This window comes from Euprymna scolopes, chromosome 17 (genome assembly GCF_053919585.1).
Source record: "Euprymna scolopes isolate OS-2025 chromosome 17, ASM5391958v1, whole genome shotgun sequence".
In the NCBI taxonomy this organism is placed as follows: domain Eukaryota; kingdom Metazoa; phylum Mollusca; class Cephalopoda; order Sepiida; family Sepiolidae; genus Euprymna; species Euprymna scolopes.
Window position 1 is genome coordinate 47,967,574 of NC_136498.1, and position 15,717 is coordinate 47,983,290.

At 34.1% G+C, this 15,717-nt stretch overlaps 1 protein-coding gene across 5 annotated transcripts in view; it reads left to right on the top strand.

Moving 5' to 3' along the window:
• The window catches only part of LOC145296741 (tetraspanin-18-like), a 576,197-nt gene that overhangs the window by 265,862 nt on the left and 294,618 nt on the right, over positions 1-15,717 (top strand). The window lies entirely within an intron of this gene.

Consider the following 15,717-nt stretch of genomic DNA (forward strand, 5'->3'; position numbering starts at 1 on the left):
CGTGCAGTTAATTTCGAACTTGATAGATATAAATTGTCAACGATATTTCCCAAGGCAGAGAAGAAAAAATATCTATATATTTTCATATATAATTTTTTTTTTTTTGTTATTTCCTGCCCGTCGCCTGAATTATGTTGCTGTGAATTCCCAAGGCATTAAATCTGGTATTTCATTGGTCGATTCCAACTTATTACACTTGACATTAATGCTCGCAAAATGAGAAAAAAATATAACCGATAAAATAAGCTCCTAAATACTTATTCAAAATGGTGTATTTGTTCTTTAGTGATGTATCTGTATAGTAATACGCTAAGAGAATTTAATGTTTTACGTACGTTATCACCAACCTTATTTTAAAAGATGGAATAGCCCAATCCCTGAAAAGGCAATAAAAAAGTGTTGTTTTTTTTTTATTTTATCTATGTCGAATGTAAATTTTTAACAACTAAAGTATATTTTCTTGCTTTCGAGCTCGGCTCAATGTGTAGTATCTGCTTTTTCGGAAGACGGTAAAAAAATATCTTGGGCTCTCCGTTCGCGTCGGAGATGCATAATATGAAAATCTCTCCTTAATTCCTACATATGCTTTGGAGATAGACCTTCGGTACCACATAAATTCTTAAACTATATTAACACAGTAGTTTGATACGAAGAACGTTCCTAAAGTAATGTCTCCTATTTTTTATTCCATCCGAATGGATTAGAGGAGATTATAAAATGCATTGTGATTATAGCTAAGTTTATGCATTCACCGTGTGAGATTAACAGTATAATCGCTTTTGACACACCGATTTCCGTCAGATGGTATTTATTTGCTCCCCCACTGAGCAAATTAGGCACAAGGCCGTTTTTAATGTGAGGTAAAAACCAGCTCCCCTAAAAGGGGTCACTCTGGTTACCAAAAATAATAATTGTCCCAGTATAGAGGGTTTCCCCTCCATTGACTGGTACAAATTATCCTAAGTGCAGTATCTGCCGGAACAGATACTACACTTTGATCTTGTCCCGAAGATCACCGAAGTTAAGCAACAATGAGCCTGCCCAGTACCAGATGAGTAACCATTTGGAACTTCCAGGAGCTGTATGTGCTCTCCGCTTATCCCGGCATTGTTTCCAGTTGTCCTGGACTCCTCTTTGCCACTACACTCGAGCAGTGGCGATTCAGGAGAGGTGTGGTTGGTGATTGCGCATCCCTTGCAACACAGTTACACGCACAGCTGCTCTTATAGGGGGTATCCCTAGTCTTAAGAGACTGAACGGAGGCATCGAAACTCTAAGAAAGCCCCCCTGTCATGAACGTGCGTCAAAAGCAGATGTGTGTCATTGAATTCCTCGCTAAAGTGCATTGAGAATGGTGCTTAGAATGTAAAAAAAAAAAAAATTCTGTAGCACAAAAGGTAGCTCATTTTAATGGTACCACTCCCGTCTTGGTAACTCTTCAACTATTTTAATTAAAAAAAAAATAGGGAGCTTTACTTTTGGAACGATACTCGTATGGCAAAGCGTGCTCTAGACGCCCATGCACATCGTTCATCGCTGGCAAAAATGCATTGAGAATGTTGTTGACTATGTAGAAAAATTGATTCTGGGACAGAAAGGTGGTGTAATAATATCGTGGAATATGATTTGCGCCGAACGTTCATGAAATGGAAATTTATAGGAACCTCTTACAAAGCTTTTGGTATATATATTATTTAATTGGAATTCATTATTGAGATGAGTATTATTTATCAATTTATTTATTGCGAACTATTATCCTTATCTTTTTTAATTGTTGGTTACCACCTGACGAAGGCCAGAGGAATAGTTGGCCGAAACTTTGTGAAACAACAACTAAGAAAGATGAGAATCATAATCCGCAATAAATGAAAGCATTTGATGTCAGACCTATATAAGCAAGATAGCAAAATGCAAAAGATAAAGTATACAACAGTGCAATTTCCACAGGGCCTGCTATTTTATATACTGATACGCTAAGGCTTTCGTGATCATGCGCACATTATTTTTTGAAAAATATCACTTTCACCTATTATATACAGTAAAACCCCGGGATACGGTGGCCCTAGGATACGGTTTTTAGGTTGCAATGTGGAAAACGACGTTTTTCCGGTACCTGGTTACTGTATTTAAACCGCCTGACGGTGTTATTTATAATGTCATTTGATTATATACATGTGCATTATATACTGCATTTTGTTACTACTTTTTAATGCCGTATCCCGGGGTTCTTCTGCAAGTATATTTTCTTTAATCAACAATATAGTAAAAGTCTCAATTTTTAACGTCATAACGTCATTTCTAGCAAATTTATCAAACTTAATGAATATGCCTGGAGCGCTATATGTTTTGGTTTCGATTCTAGCAGATAACACAGATGTCACTTTTTAACTTTTTCAAGCATTACTATATATTAGGTACAATATGATAATTAATAGAGTATTAGCTTAATAATAATAATAAATACGAAATCCGCAAAAATTTAACTATATTTAAGGGTATTTTACGACCGCGCCAGGCTAGGGGCACTACTGTCTATTGGGTACAATATAAGTCACCGTCTGAAATCTTAACGTCATGACGTTATTTCTAGCTAACTTTCCGAACTTAACGACTAAAGCCGAAGTAGCATATGTTTTGGTTTCGATCCTAATTGATGGCATCTATCTAAGTCATTTTTTTTTTTTTTTTTAATTTTACTTTTGAAATCATTTCTATATATTGGGTATATCAATAGAGTATTGGCTGTATTATAATAAATACGAAATTTGCATGAATTAAAATTTTTAAAAAGTTAAGTGTATTTTATGACCGAGTCACGCTGGGTGGAGGAGGGCACTAACATATATTGGGTACAATATGATAATCAATAGAGAATTGACCCTATAATAATAAATACGGAATCTGCATACATTAAAATATATTTAAGCGTACTTTACGACCGGGCATCGCCGGGTGATCTTCTGGTAGATACTGGTACGTTGTTTTAGCCTTTTCTTTCTGTTTAATGGAAAAAAAAAACAATTCATTTGTTACGCATCTATTTTGCGTGTACTTGAAATAATGTTTTATTTTCGTATATTATACGCCGTATCTTGAATGCTTATTTGATACCATCCGTCCAGATGTCATTGTTGGGTAGGCCTACAAAGTAAAAATACATGTGCCGTATGCAAGCCGATGTATAAATGCAACACGAATTTAATAGCATAATTATTAACATTATGAATACAAAAGCATGCTATGAATGTATGCGTACATGTGCATACTTATAGTTACAGTAAATTATTAACAAAAGAATAGAAAGCATACATGTGTGTATGTGTGCGTGCGTCCGTGCGTGCTTGTCGGAATTTTCCCAGGATTTGTTACATCAATAATTTCCGGTAGGTCAGGTGGATATATTTGGATAGAGTAAACAGGAATGTATTAATAGTCTGAATGAACTCGGTCAGCCAATGAGTGCACCTACGCTCGCTCGGCTATCTGACATGCTTTTTTATGTCTCTCTCTCTCTCTCTCTCTCTCTCTCTCTCTCTCTCTCTCTCTCTCACTCACACACACACACACATACACATATATATATTCACACACATTCTTTTACACTTGAGGTTACTTAGGAATGCATTTCATTTTGTTATTAGATGTTGGTGAAAAAGTATATAATATACATGGATTTATATATGCACACATTTCAAAATATTGCGTACTCTAAAAATACACAGAACGCAGTTTACATATATATATATATATATATATATATATATATATATATATATATATATATATATATATATATATACATGTGTTTCGTTGTCTACGGCCCTTTAGCGTGGCTAGACTTGGATTCGGAACTAAGACACGCATACACACACACGCGTATATGTGTGTGTGTGTGTTTGTGTGTGTATACACAGTATATTTCGGCGTATAAGGCGACCGTCAGATAAGGCGAGGCACAAAATTGGAGCAAACTTTAATTAATTTATTATATACTAGCATTTCAGCCCGACGTTGCCCGGGTGCTTGGATGTGTATGTTGAGCAAAAAAAAAAGTGGTTGTAGGAAGGCAGGCTCAAACCCGTTCCGCAAAGGAGGAAAAGAACGGGGTACAACCTAACGTTTATGCTGTGACGACCACCGCCAAACCGGAAGCGACATTTTTTTTAAATAAAGGCTAGACAATCTAAAGCAGAGGATAACTTTAAAAAATATCGCCGAAAAAAGTGACCCCCCCCCTCCATAGAAAAGTGCTTAGTTGAAGGGGAAGATATTAATGTTTTTAGCCAATATTTCGATATTTGTCGTATGAAAAATCGAACTTTAAAACGATACTGATCTTGGTAAAACCCGTCGCCTCTATTGAAAGTTTAAGGCAGACATGCAAACAGACATAAATACATACATAGATTTATATATTGGTAACTAAAAATTTCCGACCCAAACTGATGAAAAAGCTTGCCCTATCTCTGAATACCCTTTATGTAAAATTTCAAATATTTAGACCAGAAATTGTGTAAGTAATTCGGAAGAGACCGAAGAGGTCAATTTTTTTTAACTTTGGCCCCTATTATAACCCCTTAACATTTATTGTTTTGGTCTCAAATCAAGTTATTAAGTTAGGTCCATGTCCAAGGAACCTATATATAAAATTTCAAGTGCGTAGACCTAAAATTCTTGGAGGAGTTTGGTAGAGTTCTCAAAGGAAAAATCGTTGAACTTTGACCCATTAATCGCTAAATTTCTGGCCAAAAACCGATCACATCGATTTTCCCAAATCTCAGTACCCTGTATATTAAACTTCGAGTCTGTAGACTAAAAATTGACAGTGTTATTGCGTAAGGAAATGTACACAGACACAGACACTTTCACTTTTATAGATATATAGAGACATATATATACTAGCAAAAGTGCCCATCGTTGACTGGGTTCAAAAACAGCCTACAGAAAATGGACTTTGATTTATGAAAGTATGATAGGTTGTAATTTGGGGGTATCAAAACCAAACCAAAATATGATGAAAGTAAAAATAAAATAGATAAACTCCATAATTTATTATACCATACTTGTTCACTCTGAAACACTTATCACAATATTCTGTGGACCTATATTAAAAAACCTTGTTAAACTTTGTGACATATTTCCATTCTATGGAGGTCAGGCGCGAACGAACACCCCATAATTTTATTATACCATATTTCTTCAAACTGAAACATAATTATCAAATTATACTTACGCAGGTAGATATGAAAAGTCTTTATTAAAGTTTGTGTCTATTTCCATTCTATGGAGGCCATGACCTCTTAAAATTTATTGTTTTGGGCTCAAATCAAGTTATTAAATTAGATCCATGTCCAAGGAATCTATATCTATAAAATTTCAAGTGTTTACACCAAAAATTGTCGGAGGAGTTTGACAGAGTTCTTAAAAGTCAAATCGTTAAACTTTGACCCCTTAATCGCAAAATTTCTGGCCGAAATCCGGTCACATCGATTTTTTCCAAATCTCAGTACCCTGTATATCAAATTTCGAGTCTTTAGACTTAAAATTGACAGTTATTGCGTATTGAAATGTACACACACAGACACATACTTTCACTTTTATAGATCTATAGGTGTGTGTGTGTGTGTGTGTGTTTGAGAGAGAGAGAGAGGAAGGGAGAGAGGGCGATTTCTGCTTTACTGACTTGAGAAGTGCGAGACATGAAAATAAACAAGTATTGACGATGATAATTTTAATGGAAGAAAAACCAGAAAATGATGATAATTTTAATGGAAGAAAAACTAGAAGATGATAATTTTAATGGAAGAAAACCCAGAAAATGATGATAATTTTAATGGAAGAAAAACTAGAAGATGATAATTTTAATGGAAGAAAAACTAGAAGATAGTAATTTTAATGGAAGAAAAACTAGAAGATGATAATTTTAATGGAAGAAAAACTAGAAGACGATGTTAATTTTAATGGAAGAAAAACTAGAAGACGATGTTAATTTTAATGGAAGAAAAACTAGAAGACGATGTTAATTTTAATGGAAGAAAAACTAGATGATGTTAATTTTAATGGAAGAAAAACTAGAAGATGATGTTAATTTTAATGGAAGAAAAACTAGAAGATGGTGTTAATTTTAATGGAAGAAAAACTAGAAGATGGTGTTAATTGTAATGGAAGAAAAACTAGATGATGTTAATTTTAATGGAAGAAAAACTAGAAGATGATGTTAATTTTAATGGAAGAAAAACTAGAAGATGATGTTAATTTTAATAGAAGAAAAACTAGAAGATGGGGTTAATTTTATTGGAAGAAAAACTAGAATGATGTATATTAAAATAAACAGACCAAACTTATATGGTCCCCCGACTGGTGCCTTTGTCATGTTTTGTGGTGGGACTGGAAAGAGTCACGTGATTAAACTTATAGCTGATTACCTCAAGCGAACACTTTCTCCCAAGGATATGGAACATCCAGCTGTTCTTGTTGCAGCTTCCACTGGTACTGCAGCCAGTAAAATAAACAGCACCACACTTCACACGGCTTTTGATCTTCCTAGTTTTCATGGCAGATCAAGAAAAACCCCTGATAAAACTCTAAATGATCTACGTACAAAGTATAAAAATTTCAAGGTTCTTATCACTGACGAAATGTCCATGACTTCCTATGAACGCTATCTGAGAGTTTATTATTTAAACTCTTCAGCTTAACATTCACAGGTAACAAACATGAATTGGAATAAATACATAGTCAATTCGAATTGTAAAACAAATCTGAATTGACACGTTCTTATTTACTTGCCTCCCGACGAATGTATAGTTAGATAAGGTCGGATCTTCATTCATGCGTAGAAGGCACTTTAAAAATGAGTTGCCTGCTTACTAGTTTGTAACATTATATTGTAAACCAGTTGCATGTATTAAAGTTCAATCTGCGAATATGTAATCAATATTCATAAAATCGAGTCTACAAGAGTCACTTGTACTGTTAGCCAAAAAGCAGTCGTAGAACTGTTATCTATTTTGAGCATTTAAACTCCTGGCCTGTTGTAAAACGTTGGGCTAAAACAGCAACATGACACTGTTTCATGATAAACGATGCCTTATTTTTTTAAATTCGGTACCATTTGAAACCTCTATTTAGAAACAAGTATGAATTTTAGGAGAAAAATAAAAATTAGCGCTAAAAGGCGTGGTTTTCACCCCTAAAACATGCTGGGACTAAAGCCCCAGAATTTTCTTATGGGTCAAATATTACGTTTTCAGCTGCATATCCATGTGGTCTTGCTTTTGAGTAATTTTCAGCAAAATCTAATGATTGGAAAAGATTCTATGCCCCGAAAAGTGCTATTTTTGGCCATTTTGACCCTTTTTGACCCCCAGGGGACGCAACCAGAATTTTATCAAAACCCCGAGAATCTTACATTGCCTCCCTTGGGTAGTTGTAATTTCAGGCAAAATTTTAGAAAAATGTCATGAGTAATTGAGAATTTTGGGAACGAACGGACGAGGATGAATTCTAAGGTTCAAATTCGACTAAGTCGGTGGACCAAAAATAGGAAAATTAAAAAAGACAACGTGACGAAGAAAGAAAGAAACAAAAGGGATCATAAAGATAACAAAAGGGAAGGAAAGAGTGAGAGAGGAGAAAGGAAAAGAGAGCCGTATTGAATCAACAAGATTCAGAATAAAACGAGAGAGAGGGGATTTTGAGGGTGATAGAGATACTGGATCGTAAACGAAAGAAAAAGGAAGAAATGGAGAAAAAGAAAAACGAGCATAGGAGGGTGACATAGAGAGGGGTGGGGATATTGAGTGAGGTAAAATATAAACTTGAAAGTGATGGATAATAAGGAAAAATGAGAAAACAATAAGACTCTAAATAAAATGAGAAAGAACGCGAGGGTTCGAGAGAGAGAGAGAGGGGAGGGGAGAGGATAAACTGAATCAAGCCAGATTGAGAACGCTTCGAATAAAGAAAGACGGGTAGAGGATTAGAAAATGAAAGAAGATGGCAGAAACGTGAGAGGCTGGGAAAATCGAAGAAAAATGGCGACGGAGAATTATTCGGATAAAGAGAGACAGAGAGAAAGTGACCAGGTGAGAGCGATGGAAGGAAATGATTGATTTATGAAAATTTAAAGCTTTCTCTTCATTATCCGCGTCTCCAGATACAGAAAATGACGCCTTGAATTTGACGACAGACAACTTCTCATGAATGTTTTAAGCCGTAAATATGTCGGACGCGGCTTTAATAACGTACATGCATCATTTTGCAACCACTCTGGCGCCCAGCACCAGTCTAATTGTCGATTTCTTTTCTCTTCATTTCTCATTCTTCCCTGTGAGCAGACTACGAATGCCAAGGCAGAATCCAACGCCTCAGCGAGAGTTGCGCATGTAGCACAACTGTAAATAAGCGATTTAATCTCCAAATATGCCTCGGAAATATCCGATAAAAAGTCTAACGTGAAAATAATGATTACTACCGTTATCGTAGATCCGAAATAACTCTCTCACATTTTCCTCTAAAACATAAAAGTAGCACTTCAAACTCTTCAATTCGTACACTGTCCCGATCGGCTTTAAACGATTCGTTTAATCTCTCTCTCTCTCTCTCTCTCTCTCTCTCTCTCTATATATATATATATATATATATATATATATATATATATATATATATATATATATAAAGTGAGAATGTGTGTGTATGAGGACACTTCTCAACCTATATACTCAACAAATTGGTCCGTGCGGGTCGTATGATTTTTATCTGTTTGTCAACTTTTTCACAAATGCGCATGTGTGAATCGTTTACGTGACAGATAACTTATATTAGGAATAAGTAGGTTTGAAAACACTTATTAAAGAACGTGTCAAGTTGGCCTATTGGTTATCGTACTTGACTCGCTGTGTATAGGTTCTGATTTCCAGTAGTTTTATTTTTCCTTACAAGAAGTGAACTGTTTACAAAAACAGCATAATGCTCGCATGCGCATGTCTCAGTTTCTGTATTAATTAAAATATAATATTTATGCGTACTTTATGGCCGGGCAACGCCGTGTGGCCTACTAGTATATCTATAAAGGTAAGAATGTGTGTGGGGGGAGAGAGGACACTTCTCAACCTATATACTCAACTAATTTTTGATCTACAGACTTGATATTTGGTGTATAGGGTATTCAGAGATGTGGAAAAAAAATTGTAATCGGTTTTCATCAGGAAAAAAAGGGTTGCTAAGGTGTCAACCTTGAAAAGTTGGTATGTGAGAGTCATCGGATTTTTATATGTTTGTCAACTGTTTCACACATGCCCATGCGTGAATTGTCCACATAACAAGTTATGTTGAGAAGAAGTAGGTTTGAAAACGCTTCTTAAAGATCGTGTCGAGCTGTTCTAATGTTTATCGTACTTGACTCACTGTCTTTAGTTTTTCAATCTTAGCTCGGGTATTTTTTTTTTTTTTTTTAGTTACAAGAAGTGAACCGTAAACATGATGCTTCGGTGGTTTGGCCAGAACCGGTGTGTCAACATGATTGTGCTGTACTTGGACGGTCACGCACACACACACACACATATATATATATATATATATATATATATATATATATATATATATATATATATGTGTGTGTGTGTGTGTGCGTGACCGTCCAAGTACAGCACAATCATGTTGACACATTGGCAAATTAGGGAAGGGTGGATGCAAATCTGTTTTCATAATTAGACGTTTCATTTATTTCTTTTCATTTTCCATGCCAATTTATTCGTTTTATTTTTTTTATTTTATTAACTTTCCAGTTTGAGGCGTTTTCTTTCTTTCTTATTTCTATTTCGAGCGGTGATCGTCTTCTTCGAATTTGAATTTTAAAACTTTCACTAACATTTTGGATGTCATTTTTGATGTCTACACGCACACCTTTAATAATCCAAAGAAAATTGACAACAGCAAATCAAGTTTATTGGGTGTTTTCTCTTTCTATACGTCATCAGAAATGACTCGTGTTTTATTTGTCGATTCGTCGGAGTTCAGTCTTATCGTATTGAAATTCAGAATGCCTTACACTGGAAATGTATTCGAAAAGAAAACTTCCACTATAAAAAGAAAAAAAAAACGAAGTGGTTGACTATAGTTGAGGGCGACCCGAAAGCTCTTTTTTTCATTATCTGCTACCCCGTGTTGTAGGAGAGGACGTCACTACCTTATTAGGATTACTCCACTTGCCCTTGATCCTCTCCTAATAATTCAAAACTATCAAGTAGAATTATTTAAGTCTTAGATATGACTCAACCGAGGATTGAACTCCGGTTTCCCTGTACCGTAGTACAAACGGGACCCTACACGCTCTATGCAGTCTAGTCTGAAAAGAAACAAATAAAAAAGAATAACTTGAACTCACTTTTTCGTAATAACGATTCCCCGTCACGCATGACTTCTCGTTACGGCTGCGACGTCTCTCACGTGATTGTCATCTTTAATGTTCTCTCTCTCTCTCTCTCTCTCTCTCTCTCTCTCTCTCTCTCTCTCTCTCTCTCTCTGCTTTTTATACTATTTTTCCTTACAGTGACGTCATTTCGCATTCCGTATGCATTTGCATCCGCGCGCTGTTACATTCCGGTCCATTAGCAACGTTCTTACCATTATAGCAGATTGGTCGGTTAAACGTTAACATTATGGCTTTTTTCTTTACGTCACCAAAACTGATAACTAATATATGGAAACTGCCGTGATTCTTTGATTTTAAGGTATTAGTGTGAACACTGACGAAACATAATTTTTGGTGTTCTTTTTTAAAAGAGGATGTACGCTTGTGAGTAATATTGGTCGAGTTTAAATCTGGATATGGTTTATGACACCGTTCTTAACCTGCACTTCAGGATGAAAAATACACCCTTCTTCACTTGAAGTGTTTCATTTCTCATTATATATGCAGAAGTGCTTTATGACTCGACTCAGAAACGATTAACAATCCCGTTGGCTTCCTTTCGGTGACATATTTACCGATTTGACTGAGAAGCTCTGAACACAGGTTCTGAATTACAGAACGTTGACCATTTGGTTTCTTTCCTTTCTAATGGAGCCAAAGATTGCTTCGTGGCCGGGTTCGAATCTTTCGACTGGTTTCAGTCGTAACTCCTTGCACTGTTTATTCCCGAAAGGATGAAACACTAGTGTCTGTAGGTATTAAAATAATTATAGTAATAATTATGTTAGACTCTTTAAGAACTCGGTTCTTATTGTTAAGCACTCTAAATTGAAATTAAAGTCAATCACATAAGCTCACATGCGCAGATCATGGTGTTATAATCATTATTCTTGCTGTCTAGAAATTTACGCTTTATATAAATGTTAATTTCAACTGTATTTCTCGCGGTTAACGTTGGGAGTGTGGTTTGTTTCTTGTTTATAGTCAGAAATGGCTTCGGGTCGGGTTCGAATCTCCCGGCCGGCTGTAATCGCAACTCCCTGCTTTGATGATTCCCGAAAGATTGAAACACTAGTGCCTGATGGTATTATAAAATAATTATAGTAATAATTTGAGATATATATTATATATACATACTTACATAATAATTACATTATATATACATACTTACATAATAATTACATTATATATACATACTTACATAATAATTACATTATATATACATACTTACATCATAATTATAGTAATAATTTGAGAGATATATACATACACACATATATATATACACACACACTCATATATACATATATATGTATATATATACACACACATACATATATACACACACACATATATATACATATATATTTATCTATATGTATATACACACACACATATATACACATATATATTCGTATATATGCACACACACACATATATATACACATATATATTCGTATATATGCACACACATATATATACATACATATATACACACACATATATATATACACACATATATATACACATATATATACACATACACAAACATATACACACACATATGTATACATATATATACACACACATATATACACATATATATACACACACACACACACATATATATATATATATATATATATATATATATATATATATATATATATATATATATATATATATATATATATATACATATAAACATGACAGACAGGCCTTTGCCCTGACATCTTCGCGATATGGTTAGATAACCGACCGTTTCACATAAATTTCTCCGTATATTAAAATTTGCTTACACAGTTCGATTTTGAAATATATATGGGGGGGGGGCACATCAGTCTGTCTTATATGTAATTATTCACTCATTAAAAGTTCTTACACAGGCAATCATCAGTGATCGCTGTCTGATAATAACCAGTGGGGTTCCCTGAAGTCTAGTTGATAAGTCTACTGAGATTTCTGGTACTCTCCCACCTCCCCTTCTTTCGACAAACTTTGTAAATGAATTTGCGTTATCGCAACAGCCGCTTACCATTAATTTCTCACTGGCAATGACCATTGGTTTTCACTGGAGTTTGTGTGACAATAAGTTTTCTCAAAGATTCTGTTTTCATCGCATTCCTCCAGTGAAGGTCTGGTTAGTGCTTTCTCTCTTCGGTCTTTCTATTCTTCTTGAACTTTTTCGATTTGGTGATGCCAGTTCGTACCGACACTACACTTTTAGTTTATTCAATTTTATTACAGGGGTGAGTTATCTTGACATTTAGTTTTTTGTTGTTGTTGTTGTTTGTTTTTTTTTTCGGTTTTCTTTGTTTTCTGTGCATCTGATCTATTTTTGTTTTGTTTCTGTTCAAGTTGCTGATTAATGTCCGTAGTTCATGTGGGCAAGTTTCCACATCCTATGGTTTTTCTTAATATTTCAACCGTTTTCATGATTGCTATCCCTTTTATCTTCTCTCCTTTTCCGCTGATTCAATTTCTTCCGTCCTTTTTTTTTTTTTTTTTTTTATGTTTTTTCGGGATAGTGCTCCTACGATTATTCGTGTTATCTTAACTTTCTTCATCTTTCATATCCCTTTCAGCTTCCTGGCCAGTTCCATGTATTTGCTTCGCTTCTCCGTCTCTTTCATGTTCATTCTTTTGTCTGCTGGAACGGTGAAATCTACGATCTGGCAGGATTGCCCCGTCTTGTTGATTGCTATGACATCTGGTCTCCTTGTTGGATGAGGTTATTCGTTTGTACCTCCATATCCCATACGATTATATGATTTCCGTTTCTGTGTTTGTACCATTTGTCTGAGTGTTCAAGATGGATCTGTTTGTATAGGTTCCAGTGTATATTCTTATGTTCTTTTTTAGCTTCTTTGCTGCATTTACTAATGTGATTTAGTATTCTGCCTCTTTGTCCGCAGAGTCTGCATTTGCTGTTTTCTTGTGTCGTGTCGATATTAGCCTAGATATAGTTTGTTCTAATCACATTATCTTCTGCAGCTGTAAGTAGTAATTCAGTATCTCTGTTTAGGTGTCCTTTTCGTAGTTGTCCTGTTTTTGAATATCCGAATGGTAAGCTGATATAATCGTCGTTTTTTCTTAAGGTTTTCTTCCCTTTTCTTTTTTTTTTAATGGTGGGGGGGGTCTTGGTTGGCAATATTATATGGTTGAATTCCGTTTTGTAATTTTTGAAAAATTTATCTAGCTGTAAGTTGGCTTATGAAAGTGCTAAGTAGGCAGATACCAACATAAAAACGGGATTCTAGTTACCAACGCTTTTGCGATACGACTTCTCGCTGAGTATTTGTAACTGAAAAATTTGGAGGCGCTGATAGAAAAAAAAAATGGTTCGATGACCAGTTATCACTTCCACCGAATATGTTATAATGTAGTTTTTGTTTTCTTAGATGCCTTACTTAATGAAGGCTAAAGATGACATCTCTTCTAGCATACTACTTGAGTGTATGTATAATATATATATATATATATATATATATATATATATATATATATATATATATCCAAGGTTGGCATATTCAAAAGTAGGAACTAATGAACTCAACAAGATTGTTATAAAGTGCTTGATAAGAAGAACAATTTTTTTATTATTTATTATAAGGTAAACAGTTACATTTTGTCGCTACAAATAGCCGTCTTTTTTATTTAGCTCACTTTTATCTTTTTTCTTTAGTGTCAATTGCTTCAGGGTCGCCTGATGAAATCTCATTGACTAAAACAGATAGATGTTTGTAGCGACAAAATGTAAACGTTTACCCTTTAATATATATATATATATATATATATATATATATATATATATATATATATATATATAGTGGAGATGGTAATTAATAGAAACTGAAGAAAATGCTCAATACTGTTGTAGAGCAAATATGCGAGTAGCCGAAACAATAATGTAACTTAACAGAAAGATACGGTAATAAAAAATAAAACGTGTGTATATATATATATATATATATATATATATATATATATATATATATATATATATATATATATTAGTGACCTAGCAAGGCCATAGGGAGCTGTGGCTTTGTCTCCCGGCAGGGAAGACAACCAAGCAAAGAAATTCGAAGCAAAATTCATTTCAAGGCAACAAAACTAAAGTCAGCTTGCCAGGACATTATATACATATGCTAATTTGGGTATATTGTATTGGTTTGAAAACAGGTTCTTTTTAACTTATCGTCATAAAATTTTAACCATCGAATAGAATTCTAATCTTCTAAAAGCCTACAAATTTTCATGTAGTTTCAGCCCATAGAACCAAAGATATGAGCATTTCAATATTCAATTTGGCGACGAGTATAGATATGTCCATATATAGATATACCACGTTTGGGGGGCAATTTTATCAGTTCGAAATCTCGGCAACTACTGATCAGAAATTAACAAATGAAGACTCGTTGGAAAGCAAATGACCTGAATTGTGTAGTGGGCTATGTGACATTTGCCCGTAATGTCGGACATTACTGTTTCAAGAAGTGGGGGATCACTTATCTATATTAATTTGACGTGGCCGATAAAGTGAATGTTCATTTTACGTTAAATTAATATAGAAAAATGCTCTTCCAGTTTATAATTTCTTCATATCTGGGAAACTACTTGTTTCCTGGGGTTTTTTTTACTGTTATTTTCGTTTTCAGCCCCCTCGAATACCTATTACAGTGATAATTTTAAAGGATTGTTCGTGGGTGTAAAGATACCGCACATTTACCAATATTTCACTATAATCCTTTTTTATATATAAAGGCTGTTATTTAAGGCGGTGAACTTTAAATTAAAATAAATCAAAGAAAAATATTTTTATGATACGAATATGTGGTTTACTCCAAGGATTTATTTTTGGCAATTCACACATATACACCCTACGACTCGCGTGTATATGGCCTAATCAAGAGGTCTAATTCTCACAATTCCACACATTAAATTAGTCTGTACTTCGACAATAACACATCGAATGTTGTCTTCCAAGTAGTCTATTGTGTCTGGTTTATCAGCGTAGATATGGGACTTTACATATCTCCAAAGAATATATATATATATATATATATATATATATATATATATTTATATAATGTATATATATTTATATAATGTATATATATTTATATAATATATATATGTGTGTGTGTGTATATATATATTTGTGTATACATATATATAATGTATATATATATATGTATGTGTGTATATATTTGTGTATACATATATATAATGTATATATATATGTGTGTGTATATATATATATTTGTATATTTGTGGTTACATATATATATATATATAAT